The sequence below is a fragment of the Strix aluco genome, chromosome 14 (assembly GCF_031877795.1).
Source record: "Strix aluco isolate bStrAlu1 chromosome 14, bStrAlu1.hap1, whole genome shotgun sequence".
Taxonomy (NCBI): Eukaryota; Metazoa; Chordata; class Aves; order Strigiformes; family Strigidae; genus Strix; species Strix aluco.
The window spans coordinates 462,630-478,680 of NC_133944.1; the positions used below are offsets into that span (position 1 = coordinate 462,630).

General features: G+C 50.0%; 1 protein-coding gene across 5 annotated transcripts in view; it reads right to left on the reverse strand.

Moving 5' to 3' along the window:
* The window catches only part of PMFBP1 (polyamine modulated factor 1 binding protein 1), a 129,748-nt gene that overhangs the window by 42,833 nt on the left and 70,864 nt on the right, over positions 1-16,051 (reverse strand). For 2 of the 5 annotated variants that reach the window (XM_074840074.1, XM_074840077.1), the window contains exons 1-2: positions 14,318-15,205; positions 9,215-9,335 (exon numbers count right to left, since the gene is read on the reverse strand). The gene's annotated coding sequence lies outside the window, so the exon portion shown is untranslated. Of the gene's footprint in view, positions 1-9,214; positions 9,336-14,317; positions 15,208-16,051 lie in introns of those variants that run through there. The other 3 variants (XM_074840072.1, XM_074840073.1, XM_074840076.1) reach the window with 3 other exon arrangements.

Here is a 16,051-nt window from a genome sequence, read left to right on the forward strand (position 1 = left end):
GGCAGCCCTTGGAAAGGCACAGCCTCTCCAGATATTGCAGGGGAAAGCTCAGAATTGCTCTTGGTTCATTAGGTTTTGCCTGAGGGGTTTTCTTCCACTATTAACTACAAACAAGGTTCAGGTTCTTGTTGCTCAGTTTCGTGCATGCAATGCAAAAAGGTGAAGAGGAAGGTTTACCAAGAGTCGTTTGTAAATACGCTAAGACAACTCAGATATGTTTTTAAAATCCATCAGACATCCTGTGTAGTAAGTCACCTTAAACAAGAACATTGAAAAACCTCTGTCAATACAGCAACATCTTTTTCAGCATAGAAATTTTACATCAACATTGGCAAAGAGTCTGTGCATAAATTACACACAGCAGAACATACAATGCAATTTCCTTCCCTCCAGGCACTGACACTGTGCTCTCCTGCAGCCTGCCTGTTTCTCCCAGCTTTATGACCCCAATGAGATGAGCTCTCACTGGTTTTTTCCTTGTTACATTTTGATATTTCAAAGCATGGCCTGCTTCTCACTCCTGTCTCCCTGCTCCACATTATTAATGAATTGGAAAGCAGACATCATTAGTTTTTGGAGACCATTTCTTTTAAAATTTACAGAACCCTTCATCTGAATCCCCAGAGCCAGTCTGCTGTTCTCATCTTAGAATCTTATTAGCATCATATCTCCTGGATCCTGCCATGCAAACTGCATTGCTATGCACTTTCTAGCACTTGACCCTTTTGCGGACGGAATTAATTTCCTCTTTGAAGATAGAGCAGCATGCTGTTGTGCTTGTTAAAGAAAGAAAACTCAGGCTAGAAGATAGGAACAAGCAGAGGATATTCTCAGTTAAATATAGGCCACTATAAGGTTTTATACAGGCAGGCTGATAAAGAGACAGATTGGTCAAAAGAAAGAATAGATGGATGATGCTTTATTACCAGAAACATCTTCCAAAAGAGCATGCAGATAAACCGATCGCCAATACTCACTGGGAATTTCTGGTTTCATGGCATGCTCCTTTTTAGCAGCATTGTCTTTGTCTGCAGCCCTCCGCATCCTCCACCTGTTTCTGTATCCAAAATACCTCAGACCTTTCATTGTAGAATTAATGTGAATAACACAAAGAACCAAAGTTTGCTTCCTGCTTGGGGCCATGAAAAGGTGCCCAGGCTGTACCTGAAGTGCATAAAGAAAAGCAGCCCCAGTAAAAAGAGGTCTTTCTCTAAAAGAATAGAATGTTTAGCAGCCCAAGTATATCGATGTCATTAATACTATCCTCTCAAAAGGCACAATATTCCTAACATGTGGAGTAAACTAGAAAATTTAAAGTGCTTGTTGCCCAGTTTGGGCCATTTCTAGTTCCACAGGACTACTGGAAGTGAAGAACTTTCCTCATCTGCATTGTTTTTACAGTTTTGGTTCTGCTGTCTACTTTTAGCAGCAATCTTTACTATGACTGCTGTAGAGGAGATTCCTTAGCATGAAGGCCTCATCCTTTCCATAACGTTAATAAAGAACTGCAGAAGTTTATTTTTAAGTACTTCTTGCAAAAATACAAAGCCAAAGAGGACAGAATAGCAGAGCAAGGCCTAAACCTTCTCTCTTGGCAAAGCTACCAGACTGGACTGGGGAATGGGAAAGGGTCCTGGATGGCTCAAGCAACAGGAGGTGGGATGGGTCAGCAGTTTAAACCGACAGTTGTCTGGATTGCTCCTTTCTCTGGGCTGTGCAGTGGTCCAAGGGAAAGGAGCAGAGAGGGACCCAGCTAGTCTCAACCACGCCAGGGAGCCATGACTCCTGGACAGTTACCCCGGGGTCCTGTCAACGTCATGGAGTCTAAAGAAAGAGAAAAGCCTCCAAAGCCAGGTCTGGAATCGGGGCCACTCAAGCATCTCTGCACACATCTGCCCCGTCCACCAAAGCCAGCCCAGCACTCAGCCCTGGGGGTCATCTTTGCTGTGAAGCTTGGTTCTACCTCCTTTGGCTCACACAACAGCCAAATCCTGATAACTGCATCTAGGCACACCAGAGAACATGCCAGGGAAACTCCTTCCTTTTCGGAGAGCCGTGCTCAGCAACCCAGTCCCCTCTCCCTCCCGCTTCTATCTTACCATGGCCTGCAACATCAGTCTTCTTAGGAAAGCAAAGTGCCCAGGTACAAATTCCTCAGAAAGTGATAGGAAGGTGCCCTGTGGTGTGTAGAAACCCCAGACGTTCTTTACAGGTGACTGTGCCAGTAATACTGGGTGAGTGTCATGTCCATCACCTTATCCTTTACCCTGTCCTCCAAAACAGCAAGAGGAGAACTGCTGGAGAACCATGACTCACTCTTTTCTTCTCGTTTACCACTCGCCTTCTGAAAACGTGCGGCCTGTTCGTGCAGAATTCATCAGGCAAATGGTGTTAGCAGCAGCAGCACAAGTGCCAGAGACAGACTGGCAGAGAGCTTATGAATAGCACGATGAATGATCTATAGCAAAAGCCATGGGCAAGAGCTAGCCATTAGTCTGGGGCTTAGTAATGCACTCTTCAAGTACATTACTCACCAATCCATCAGGGAACCTGCTAAAGAACTGAGAGATTCCAGCACTTTTAAATCTGTAACGCAATGGCTGGCAGCCTGCACTACATGCCCTAGGTTACAAGGGCATGGAGGAAGACAATTCATTTTGTGTCATAGCCAGTATTTCTTCTTCTCCTTTTCTGTGTGTACTTAAGAAATGGACCTTCTATTATCTGCAGATTAATAGCCAGGAGAACACTCTGGTGTCTCTGCTAGCATTTACTATTGAGGAAGGCTCTCAAAGAATGCCTAACCCTTGCAGTTTTCATTAGCTGGACTGAGTATGGAAATATGCGTGAGAACAGATGGGATTTCTTAATTTAAAAATAATGCCTACAGTAGAACTATTTTAGAAAAATACTATAATTACAAGACACTATTAGAACACTGGATATGATAGAATTAAGGTTGTCAGCATAATTTGGGCCCTTCTGTATAAGCACATGATAGGGACTCCCAGACATGATCCTGTGCTATCCTAAAATTACTCATTCACAAAGTGGATAATGTGCACAGAAAAGGTCATCAGTCAGTGCTTCCTTTTCTCTCTCAGAACTTAGTGTGTGGCTCCGACTTGCATTTAGTGCACACTTTTCAAACCTCATGAAGAACATTGTTATTAATCTCCTTGTGGGAATTTCTGTGACATTCATCATTATCTAAATTCTCCAGGAGCATTACCTAATCTCAGCATCCCTGTGAGGAAAAACTTTTATTATCCGCACTTCACAAATGCCGAACAGGGGCAGAGAGAGATTCAAGCACTAGATGTGTCCTCTAATTTTAGGTGCTTGGTTCAAGATGTCTAGTTCTGATTTGTGAAGCACTTAACAACTTTATAGCATTTCATATGTTTCAGGCAAAACTGTGAGTGCTCAGCAATTCTACAAAGAAACACCTTCAAGTTCCAAGCTGAAAACTTTGAGGATAAGGACAATTAGAGCTGTCTGTGAGGGTCCTGGCTTGTCCACTGTCTCCAGTAACACAACACACCACGGCCGTACCTGTCACTAAAAGCAGTTCCCCACCTAGACAATTCCGAAGTCACCGTCTGTCATTTGCTCAACATTTCCAGGTTTCCCCAACAGCTGGGTGAGACACGCCCCCCCCCCCGCCCCCGCAGCAGCCACCTTTGCCACAGGAGGATCCCTCGGGGGACCACTGACCCTGCACGCGACGCATCACCGCAGAGCGGTGGCCTGAGGCGTTCGCACGAAGAGCCCGAGCTGAGCTTGCACCATCGTGCCAGGTTTTGCAGTTTGGGAATGTGGCCAGCGTGCTCCCAGAGGCACAGAGCACGCGGGGAACGGGGCTGGAAGAGAATCCCGGGCACTCCCAGCAGGGCTGGAGGGGGAGAAATGTCAAAGTTAAGGCTAATTCTGAAGGCAAGGTGCAGCACATTGCTAAAATATTTCTGGCAAGAATATGGAAATCTTTACATTGAAGCACAGAGGCTTTCGTATTTTTCAAGGACACATCTGTAAGGTTCCCCCCCATCTTGAACAAGTCATGTATTTTTTACAGTTAAAATAATTTTTGGCAAAACTGTTTTTTTCCAGAAATATTAAAGGAAAATCATACCAAGACAAGAACGAATGTAGAAAATTTCAGGTTTAAAATGGATAAAGAAGAGGCAAGCAACCAAAAAAGAGAATCTTTTAACAGAAAATGTCAATATTACCTATATGTGACAACACAAGTTAATATTTAGATGGAAATTAAACACAGGAACTTCTAGCATTAAAATTGAAATAGTAAATGAACTTTGAATACGTAGTTCTAGGCACACTTTTAACCTCACCTTGCCACAGTCAATGTCTGTAATAATGAACATACCAGACCCCTCTCCGTTTCCCCCCTAACCCTGTTTTTGCCAGCCATAGCTGCTTGGACATCTGTTTTAACTGAGATATGTATTCAGGGCTCTGAGCAGAAATAGGAAATGCTACTCATGTCCAACATGGGTGGATTCATGTTGCAGTAAGCACCTTAAATTTCTCATTTCATGGCTCTTGAACACCCAGATTTGCAATTCAAAGTCACTGACATATTTTGGTTTGTTTTCCTTCTTCGGAGCTAGTCTGGCAGTAAGAGAAAACAGGGCAACCTGATGCGTAAGGCATGACCAAAGCAACCCGAAGGAGCTCTGCTGCATTCCCACCCCTGCCCCGTGCTCCCTGCCCTGGCCACATTGCCATCCTTGCCCCATGGCCAGCCCAACACCCATGGTGGCCCGTGGGCACCCAGCTTTCTGCTCCCATCCCCTGATGGCAGCAGCACACACACTGCTGGAAGATGCTCAGCATTGGCTCTTGTGTTTTGCAGCCGACCCCACTCAGCACCTTCCTCGTCATGCACTGTCGAGGGACACAGGTAAGCCTGTCCTTTCGTTAATAACCTCTGTGCTCTCCACAGGGGTGAACAACGGGCTCACAGAGTTCAAGGAAGGAGGAGAGGGGACAGGACCTGTGGGTACAGGCTACTGATAGCCAGGAAAATGGAGACCAGAAGAACAGGAGCAAGTTGCCAGTGACACTGCAGCAAAAGGGAGATGCTAGGAAGAAAAAAAACCCATTCCACTGCACGAGAGGGTGAGAACGGAGGGCTGGGAGGCAGGGAACTGGAAGAGTGAATGAGAAATTAAAAAATAATGCAAGGAAAAGAATATAAGCATGGCAGAACTGAAATCAAAGCCTTGTCTAAAGTAAAAACAGCGTCACTTAAAAATAAGTTAGTAAGTTTAAAAAGATTTAATGCAACTGTTGCAAAATCTAGTGCAAACTCTTAATTTGGGTTCAGAGTAGCTTAATTTGGTAATTAATCAATGCATGACTCTTAAATGAAGATATGAATGTTTAGACAGGATGTCACACCAGTTAAATAACTAATTTTTGAAGACAATTCAAGTTTTAATATGGATGATGCTTCAAAGAAGCATCAAAGAGGAACAACAAACCACAAAGCAAATAGAAGATTCCTAGTTATGCAAATATAAACAGAAAATCTAAGGCTAAACCACTGAAAAATCCACAGGATTTCTTTGAATCTTATCTGAAGGGGCAGACTACTGCTCTGCAGGGAGAGAGGCCTGGGCAGCCCCTATTTCTGCAACCTACGTCCCCGCACCCACTGACCCTGTTGACACTGGCACTTTCTGGGTGTTTGCGTGGTGATGGGCTGACCCTGGCTGGACGCCACGTGCCCCCCAGAGCTGCTCTGTCACTGCCCTCTTCAGCTGGGCAGGGGCAGAAAAATGTAACAAAAGGCTGGTGGGTGGAAATAAGGACAGGGAGAGATCACTCACCAGTTACCATCATGGGCAAAACAGACTCGACTTGGGGAAATTAATTTATTACCAGTCAAATCAGAGTAGGATAATGAGAAACAAAAACTCAATTTTGAAACACTTTTCCCCCACCCCTCCCTTCTTCTCGGGCTCAGCTTCACTCCCAAGTTTTCTCCCTCCTCCCCTGCAGTGGGGCAGGGGGCAGGGATGGGGGTTGTGGTCGGTTCATCGCCCCTTGTCTCTGCTGCTGCTTCCTCCTCAGGGGAGGACTCCTCACACTCCTCCCCTGCTCCAGCCTGGGCTCCCTCCCACGGGAGACATTCCTCCACGAACTTCTCCCACGTGGGTCCCTCCCACAGGCTCCAGCTCTTCCCCAACTGCACCAGCGTTGGTCTCCCACGGGGTCACCAGTCCCACCAGCAAACCTGCTCCAGCCTGGGCTCCTCTCTCCACAGGCCACAACTCCTGCCAGGAGCCTGCTCCAGCGTGGGCTTCCCACGGGGTCACGGGCTCCTTCGGGCACATCCCCCTGCTCCGGTGTGGGGTCCCCCCGGGCTGTGGGTGGAATCTGCTCCCCCAGTGCCCTCCCTGGGCGCAGGGCACAGCTGTCTCACCAGGGGCTGCCCCAGGGGCTGCGGGGAACCTCTGCTCCAGCGCCCGCAGCACCTCCTCTCCTCCTCCTTCACTGCCCTGGGTGGCTGCAGAGTTTTTTCTCTCACATGCCCTCACTCCTCTCTCCTGCTGCAATTGCTGTTGCCCAGGCATTTGATTCCCCTTCTTAAATACATTATCCCAGAGGCGCCACCACCGCGGCTGGTGTTGGCTCTGGTGGAGATGGGGGAAGATTCTGGCAGCTTGAATTGTCTTCATAAATTAATTATTTAACTGGTATTCATTCACCTCGAAGGTTATGAACTCATGCGCACGCACAGAACAAACGGAACTCCACTGTTCCTGTGGGGAACTCTCACCCTCAGGCGAACCCTAAAGCAAGCATTAACCTACTTACTGAGCCCTTGGGCACTCTGCAGGGTGGGGGAGCTATTGGGGAGCAAGGGCAGCAGATCGCAGCATTCAAGTACAATGTCCTGTGATCACCTGAGAGCAGCCCTAAGAATTTCTCATCATTTTGGTAGAGGTAGGGGAGAAGCAGGGCACCCTCCTGTCCTCGTTTTTCAGTCATCCCCTCACACGATTAAACAAAGCGCAACTTTATTAAAACAGAAGTGTCGCTGTTTTGGGAGACTGATTGCTATGGCAGCTTTGAAACCTTCTGCCAGCTTCTTCCTTCTGCCACTAAAGGCCCGGGCTGAATCACCTGCATCAAGCCTGTTGTCCTGCCCACCTCGCCGATGAGGTAAAGAGGGACGTGACCACCCACCCTGCTCACAGGGTGCCCTCAAATTTCAGCTGCTCTCCGAAGAGCAAAACACCAGCTGCCCATGTGGGGAGAGCACCAAGGGCTCCCTTCTGGCGGACCCAGGCTCACTCAGGTATTGCTGCCCAAGCAGCACTCGTCCCTTTAGCAGATTTATCCTGCATCACTTTTCTCCCTTGCTTAGCACCAAACTCAGAAAACCTGATATTGACCTGCTTGTCACCCTGAGTCTTCAGGATCAGTATTTCATTCGGACATGTGGCCACAGAAGCAGTAGGTGCTGCTGCAATTTTTAGCACCAGTCATCATGGTGCCACCTTTGAAACACACATATCTGCGTGCTGGAACAGAAAGTCCCAGTCCTTGTTGGTCGGGGCAGTGCCGTAACAAGAGCCAAAGGCAAAGACAGAGAAAACAGAACCACTGAACTGGCAAAGAAAATGAGATCACTGAAATAAGGGACTGAGACAGGCAAAACACGAGGAAGAGTGACAGAGAGTGTGTGGCCCTGGGTGAGCAGGAGCCAGGGACAACCGCGAGCAGGCAGATAGAGTGGGCTGACGGGGAGCGAGGGGAGAGCACCGTCTGGGAGCACGTCGCTGAATTACAACAGGGAGGGGCTGTAAAGGTCCGTCCAGCCTCTGCTGAAGGGCCCTCACCCCCACCCACACGCAGAGAGTGAGCGGCGTTCAGGTGCGTCACACCACGACTGGACGTGCGGAGAAGGAACGCGTGGTTCTAAGGAAGAGAAACCCCAAGTCACTCCAGCTAAGAGCCTAATCCTACAAAAGCCACTCCTTCAGTTACTGAAGTAAAATGTAAGTATCTGGCTGAATTGCACTGCGCTAAGATATTTAACCATTTCATTGCCAACGAGAGTTATGTCTACAAACACAGATCAGTTCCAGTGAGGGTACCAGAGGCCGTGAACAGGCCCTGCTGACGCGCAGGACCTTAACATCGGGATGAACCTTGAGAAGGGTCCTGATCTGCATCTGGGACTTCAGCATCCCGTCTTGTTTTTCTGAAGATACCATTCATACAGAACAGCTTCGTTTCCTGGGGCTGCAGCGCACAGACAAAACCTGCCTGTAGCATCTCTGACAGTTTTGAATCATGCTGCACACTCTCATCTCATTGAATCTGTGGCTCCATCTGAACCCAGGTCCAGTGGTCTGACAGCCATCCTAGTTTTATCTAGACCAGGAACAAAGGAACTGCACATTACAGCCTATCTGTCCAACTGTTTTTCATTGTATATACTTTCTCTGTCCTACAAGTGATCAGCTTGCTTCCTTCTAAAGCCTGCAGTCAGCTTTAATCTACTTAGCTGGGATTAATGAGAGATTTGTTAAAGATTTAAAGATTTTACACACTTTGCTTACAACTGTTGTTATCTACAACCATCAGGCAATAAGCCCCATGCAGACAAGCTGTTCATAATGTCAGGCACATCTATCAGGTGTGCCAAGGCCGGTAACGCGATGCTGATGCTGATGCCTGTTGCTGGCAGACCGGTGCCTTCACGTGCCTGTTCAGAGCAGCGCTCAGACCTCTGCCTGCACCCTGCCCTTCTTGTGCAAACCTGAGAAAGGGTGGGACAAAGCTGGCAGCTCAGAACGTGGGTCACTGCACTGGCATCGACAGCGCACACTGCCACGGAGCTCAACACCAGTGGGAGTAGAAAATCCGGAGCATACACCCCACCTTGCCCAATGGTGCATGCCTGACCTGGGAGAGGTGAGGAGGAACTGGAGGTCCCAGCGGTTACCTGTTACTGCACCCCCCTGCTTAAACCAGCCGTGGAATGGAAGGTCGTGGAGGGATGTGATTCTTTAAAGCAAGGACTCTGCATTGGATGTGGGAACTCTTCCTGGCAGAGTTACTATGACAGGTTCTGTGAGTAGGCTCACGGCTGAAGGAGGCTCTGCTGGGGAGGGCCCCACGTACGGAGCAGCCTCAGCTCACAAGGTGCTGGATCAGTGTTTCAGAGGCTTACCTCCATCCAGGTCAGAGAGCTCCAGCTGCAGACAAAGGCCTGGGAAGTCTCAAGGAGGGAGCTGCAGAGAACCCTTCCAGCGCGGCATGGGGGAACCACAGAGGCCAAGCGCAGGAGGACACTGGAAGAAAGCACCAAGGGTTTGTCAGGCACACTCTGTCCAGCTGGCAAAAACCACCAGCTCAGTAGAAACACAGACAATAAATGGCCGACTGATGCTGTGTGAGGGATTCCGCATGCTACTGTCCCTTGTTACTTGACCTACAAAGACCAGAAAATCTTGTCTGGTCGATACGGAAGTTTCAGTGCATGTGCTGGATGAGCTTTCATTCTCTTATGCCAGCAAAGCTGTTTCATCCCCAAGCGCAAAGCTCGGGACATTCACCGGTCCTCAGTACAGCCTCAAAGAACACAAGAGAACGTTCATGAGTTTTGGCGGTTTTATAAGAACACCAAAAAGCAACACACAGATAGAAGGCCCTGCCCAGTGGAAGGGAGGGAGCCCTGTGCCTGGAGAGAGAAGGCGAGGAGCAGGGACAGCGGAACTGCATACTGCACCCGGAGGAGGAGGAGGAGAGAGCTCTGCTGCTGCTTCTGCCCCACGGCTGCTGATGCTCCCCTTGTGCCATGTGGGCTAGAAGCGGTGGCAGGGTTGGGGCCCCAGGACCAGCACCCTGTGCAGAGCAGAGCACGGAGGGGTGAGCTCCAGGCAGAGCTGTGGGTTCTGCCCAAACAGTGACCGAATTCCCTCCGATGCCTGCGGACTGCTCCGCAGCCGGAGGGCCTCCTCCCACCCCACGAGGAGCTGCCGGTCACAGGTACTGCCCGGATAACCACTCCTGTCCTGGTGCACCAAACACCCTAACAGACAGCTGATGGATGCTCCCCTCTCCTCTCCAGCTCACAGGAGCTCTTGTGACGAGTGAAGGAGGGTGGTTCGCCTCGAGGTTAAAAACCGCCCCAGCTCCTGCCACTGCAGGGCCACTGGTCCCCAGGCTGTGGGACGCTCCCTCCCACGGCCCTCGGCCCTCCCTGCAGCTCTACCGCTCCCCCCACACCCTGCCTCCCGCGGCCCTCGGCAGGCACACCGGTTACTCCCAGTGGCCCTGACCCTGCACAGGCTCCAGGTCAGACTCAGCTACTCCTCTGCTACCTGCGCCAGTGAGGACCAGTGTGGGGGACAGTCACCCCTCTGTGCAGGAGGGAGCACTGGAGTTGAGTGCTCATAAGCAAAAGATGCTCTGGAGTCTGGATGTGCTGCTGCGTCTCGCCTGCTTGTCAAGACAGAAGATGTGCCAGTTTTGCCCTCCTTATACCTAATGCAGAGGGTCCTTCTATATTCCTCCACCAGGAATCAATCCTACAGTCACAGGTAAAAGCACAGTTTACAAATTCTCTACTTCGTTCTGGAGATGTTCAGTAGGACATACACTGTCCCAGTCAAGACCTGCATCTACTAAACAAACCACACAAAGACTCACGTTATTCTGAAACTGACTCAAAGTGAGAGATTCATCCCTTTAGGTGGTAACCAACACCAAAAAACTTGTTTTGAAACCAGAGAGATTCACACATACGGTTTTTACAACTGAAATGCAGATTCTCAAGAAAAGCACATCCCACTTTCTTGCCCCAAAGCCCTTTCAGGAACGTCCCAGAGCTGAGGAAGGCTGACGCTGAGCTGCCCCGACCGCTGGGCTCAGCCGCCCTTGGCTCCTCGCTGGACACCGCCTGGAGCGGGCAGGCTGAGGGCCACGCGCCAGCGCCACGCTGCAGCCACGCCACGGCTCTCCATGTGCCGGCGCCTGTTATTATTTACCCTCTCCCTGCACAGACGGCTCCGAGAAGTGGCGTCCCCGTGTGAAACAGCCTACCTGCATTCTCCCAATGCTCCCAAGGTCTCCAAACGCGCAGAGAAGAGGGAAAGAAAACAAAAAAAAAAAAAAAAAGAGTCTTGATACCTGTCCTGCATTTCCAGATATTCCAGAGACCTTTCCAGTGCCGAAGCGGAGCACCGCCGGCTCTGGGCAGGAGGCTCAAGGTCTGTCTCCACTGGCACTGCCACCCCTGTGCTGCCCTTGCAGCTCTCCCCAAGGTCAGGCACGGGTCTCCGCCTCGGAGCACAGGTTGGACGTGGTGCAGCGCAAATGAGCAGTAATCCCACCATGCCTGCCGGAGCAAGGAGCAAGCCTCTCGGCGCAGCTCCCCACTGCACGCCGTGCCCACGGCGCTCGCTCGCCTGGAAGGCAGGGTCTGTCCTGCTGGGAAGAGCCCTGGAGACAGCTGGGGCGAGCCCCCGGCACAGGACTGCCCGGCCATCACCGTCCCGCTCCCTGCACCAGCCAAACGCCTCCTGGGGAAGTTCAAAGGGAGCAGGTGGGGGCTTGGCAGAGGGAGAAACAGCAAATAAACCGAGGGGGACAGGGTGGGAAGGGGGGCTTGTTTCTCATTAATGAGCATTTGAGCTGCTGATCTCAAGGAAGACTTTGAAAAGAAAGCGCAGAGCCCTCCTGGCAGGGCAGCCAGCCCAGCTGCCCTCCCCGCGTCTCACTTTTTATAAATTCTGGGAAACACTTTTAGACAGACACTGGCACTCATAAATTATACAACTCATTTGCATATTCCAGTCATGAGACATTATGCAAATGTGACCTGATTTGCATAATGGATTCCTCTCGTCGCTTCACTTGCTTCATGCTTTTAAAAAACAAAATGAAATAAAATGAAAGCACGAGAAGGTGAAAGCAGCAAGTTCCCAGCACTGCTGCGCCTCCTCCCAGCCGCACCGCCACTCACCCTCACTTGCGGCAGAGACTGGAGCGAGGGAGGGCGAAAGCGAAAAAACAAAGCCCTCACATGGTTTAATTCTCTCGTAATTACAACGAACTAACTTTCCCCTGGTTGAGATGCTTCACCCCAAGCGACGTATCTGAGCCAATTAAGGGAAGGAAAAGGAGCCCTGGAAGACAGGACGAGCCCGTAACAGCCAGCGGTCCCCGGTGCCCCACCTCAGCCGTCGCAGGGTGCACGGGGTGGGGAGCCCTGCGGTGAGACCCCGCAGAGGCTGGGCATGGCTGTGCCGCGCTAAGCCTTGGGAGGGACAGCTTCCTTGCTAAACTTCGGCAGAGCTCGCCTTTCTGAAAGGAGGGTGGGTGGGAGAGGCAAGGGGAGGGGTTGCTTTGATTGTTTATAGCAAAATATAGCGGTGACATGTCGGGAGGACGAGGCAAGAGCGCGTCAGCCACCCCCAGCCGCACTCCAACAGGCGGACGACTGTCCGTCCATCCTCTGCAGTCGCTGGTTTTGCTGCGGGCTCTTCCCTGCCCCCCTGCACCAGCGCGAGCGGCAGAACTGTGCCAAGCGGCTGGCGTCCATACCCTGTGGGAAAAGTTAACTGTAATTCTTCAGCTTTTAAAATCAATTAACCCGTGTGTTAATTAACATCAAGTCGACGGGAGGAGGAGGAGGAGGGGAGAGCGGGAGGGAGGAGGGAGGAAAAGAGCTGCAAGGGCGGATGGCAGCGGAGTTGGCACAGTGCCATCCATTCAGTGGCAACGCCACAGCTCCCTGCGATCGCGGCAGCGGGTATATGTTACGGGGGCCCTGTGCGCGGGCCAGACAGTGCGGTAAAGCCAGGGGAGATTATCCAGACCCCCAGGAGCAAACGGCAGGCAGCGACCGGAGGCGCGAGTGCCAGGATTACAGACTAGGCTCCTCCGCTGCGAGCCCTTCCTCGGACGCATGCCTCTGTGGGGCCGGGGACTCCCCCACCAGCGCTGCACAACTCGGACTTTCAGCACTTTTTCCCCCCTTTAAACGTCATTCTGCCGCAGTGGAGCCAGCACAACGGATGCTTTCACACCCTGCGAGACAAAGGCCGTCGTCTCCGCCATGACACCGCTCCGTTCCAAGCCGAGGCCGGCATCTTGGAGTCTTTAAAAATAAAGGGAAAAGGGAAATGCGAACAATAAAAACAGCAACAGAAAAAACCTCAACAACAAACCCCTTGTGCCCGTTCTCCATGCCAGGGGCAACATGGGCATCTGTCGCAGCAGAAGGCGTTTGTGTGGGGCTTTCTTTTTTTTTTTTTTTTTTCTGTTTTTTTTTTTTCGCAAGCTGTTGGCGTGTTTGCCATTCAGGTTCGTTTACAATTAACTCCAAAAAAAAACCCCACCACACCCAGCCCAGTCAACAACAAACAAAAGGGAGTAGCCGACGTCGAGAGAGAAATGCCATAAGAAGCTGCAAGAATGCAAGCTACAGATGATGCCATTTGCCATTCGGACAACCTCAGGGAAAGATGCCAATTCTGCAGCTCGGGAAAGACTCCGAGAAGGGAGCACGAAGGTCTCCGAATAGCACGCCGAAGGAAGGGAGGAATACCGCTCTTATAGGGCAGGATCACAGCTGCATACAGCCTCTGCTGGGAGGAGAGGGAATGTTTATGGGTGTAGCGAGAGATGCCGGTGTATGCACACACACACACTGTTGTGTGTGCGTATGGACACACATACACACATGCACACAATGCCTCAGATAATTGCAGATGAGATGTGTGAGTGCGGGGGTGTGTATGGCGGAGACGCGTGTATCCTCTGTGCACACAGGCGCGTGTCTGTGTGTGGGTATCGATGTGTGTGCACGCATGTCATGCACATACACACATGCCGGGAGACGTATGTTTGTGTGCTGGGTGAGAGAGAAAGACACAGAGTGAGAAAGACACAGACACACACACACACACCCAACGTCAGTATACATCCCACTTTTTGACCTAGGTATACACCGAAGACAAAATAAAAATCATACTCCAGCAGCAAGCAGGCAGGCAGAGATTTATCTACATTCACTGCTATCACCAGGGAGATGAATGGGGCCGATCTGAAGCCCTTTACAAGATCCACTATGGGAGTGAAGGAGGAGGAGGGATGCCACACAGACATGCACAAACTTGAAGACAGAGAGATTTGGAAGGTGCTACTTGTGAAACCCAGGTGGCACTCCGGAGGGGCGAGCGAGGGAAAGAGCCGCACGGGCGCTCTGCGGGGTCCGGAGGGCTTGGGGCTTTTGGAAGAGGGCGTCAAGGGACAGCCGGCTACTTACGGTGTCTGCGCTGCTGAGGATCCGGCAAGGTGTTCTGTTGGCACCGGGCGCTGAGCCAGGGAAGGGCACTGGAAACAAAAGGGAGAGACAAAAAATAAAGTCATACAGCGGGAATATTAATTGCCTCTCTTGCGGATTTTACAAAACACACAAAATGTTTTCTTTTTACTTGTTGTTTTTTTTTTTTTGTGGATTGGCGCGCTTCCCTTCTGCATGGAAAATACTAGCATGGGATTTACAGCCCAGCTACAGGGCTCGGGATTAACAGCGCTGGCATCTTTTGGGCATATTTTTTCTTTTAATGAATGAGCTTTCGCTGTTAATGAGGAATAATCGTTTGGCTAATGAGCTTTGAAACATTAAGAGAAAAGAGGGTTTTTTTCCTGTTAATCGCCCTGGTGCGACCGCATGGATGGATTACAAAAGACAGCAGTAGGAATGCAGTACAAAGGGGGGGAAACGTCTCCTGGAGTGGGATAAATGCAGAGATGGGTGATGCGTCCCTGCATCTCTCCTTCCTTCTCTCTCTCTCTTACTCTCTCTCTGCCAACTGCTATGGGTTTCCATAACTCCGCAATCAAAGTGGATGCTCGGGAAAGATTATTATAGTCAAACAGCGAAGCGTCGGCGGTTAATGTCTCCAGTGTTTAATCATCATACAGTAGAATGGTTTTATGCATATTTCATTTGCATATCATTAAACCGCGCTAGCGCGGGACATTCAGAGCTGGAGAGGTACAAAGTTGGGGGGAGAGAGAGGGAGAGCGGGAAAGAGACAGAGGGAGGAAGGTCCCTATGATGCCTATCTTCAAAAGCCAGGCACTTGTTCCATCATCTGTCTTCTACTTTTACTAAAATCATGATGACTTGGAAACCTTTGAAGTTGGATATAACCTTGGATTCTTCTAATTCCAGCAGTGATGTATTAGAAAGGGGGAAATGATGCTGCGCTAGACATTTAAAGGAATATAAGCTCCAGTGGAATGGAAATAGGAGCTCTTTGGGGAACGAACTGGCAGAGCCAGCCACAGCTTCGACAAACACCACACTTCTGGGTTAATACTAGTAAAGGATATCAGAGTAATACAAAAAGAAACGAAGACAACATAAACATTAAGATGGGGATTATATTTCTCTACTCTTTCTCTTGTATTTTCTTTTCCTTTTCAAAGGTACAAAGAAGGATGGAACCAGCGGTAATTTACACACTAATTAGCGAACAGTTGCCTCTTTTTGTGTTTGTTTTTCTTCTCTCTTTATTTTGGAGAGGTGTGTTGTCACCGCTGAAGTGATTAATCAATTATTTGGTAGCTCAGATCCTTCTCCACTGGCACTGATCAGGAAGAGAAGGTGGTGGTTGCGGGGGGAGGAACACAGTGGGCTCTTTGTAGATCTTATACATGCACAACATATTAATTGGGGTCTTTATAAAGCTCCCTCAATAGACTGTTTCTTTCCTGGAAAAACAGCAGCTGGTTAGCCACTGTTGGCGACTCTTCAAATATCACTTTTGCTGGGGGCAGTTCTGTCGCTGTTTGTTGTTGTGCTTTATTTTCTTTCTCCATGGAGGGGGCTACGTGTGCCAGGCTACCACTGCCCACCGCTTCCGAACGGCAGACAGACAGACAATATCGGTATCAGGACAATCTCCTGAGCTGAATGTGGAACTTTGCTTCAAAATGAAATGCTGTTTTATATTTAAATTCTCCTCCTCTCCCTCCCCCACTTTTCTTC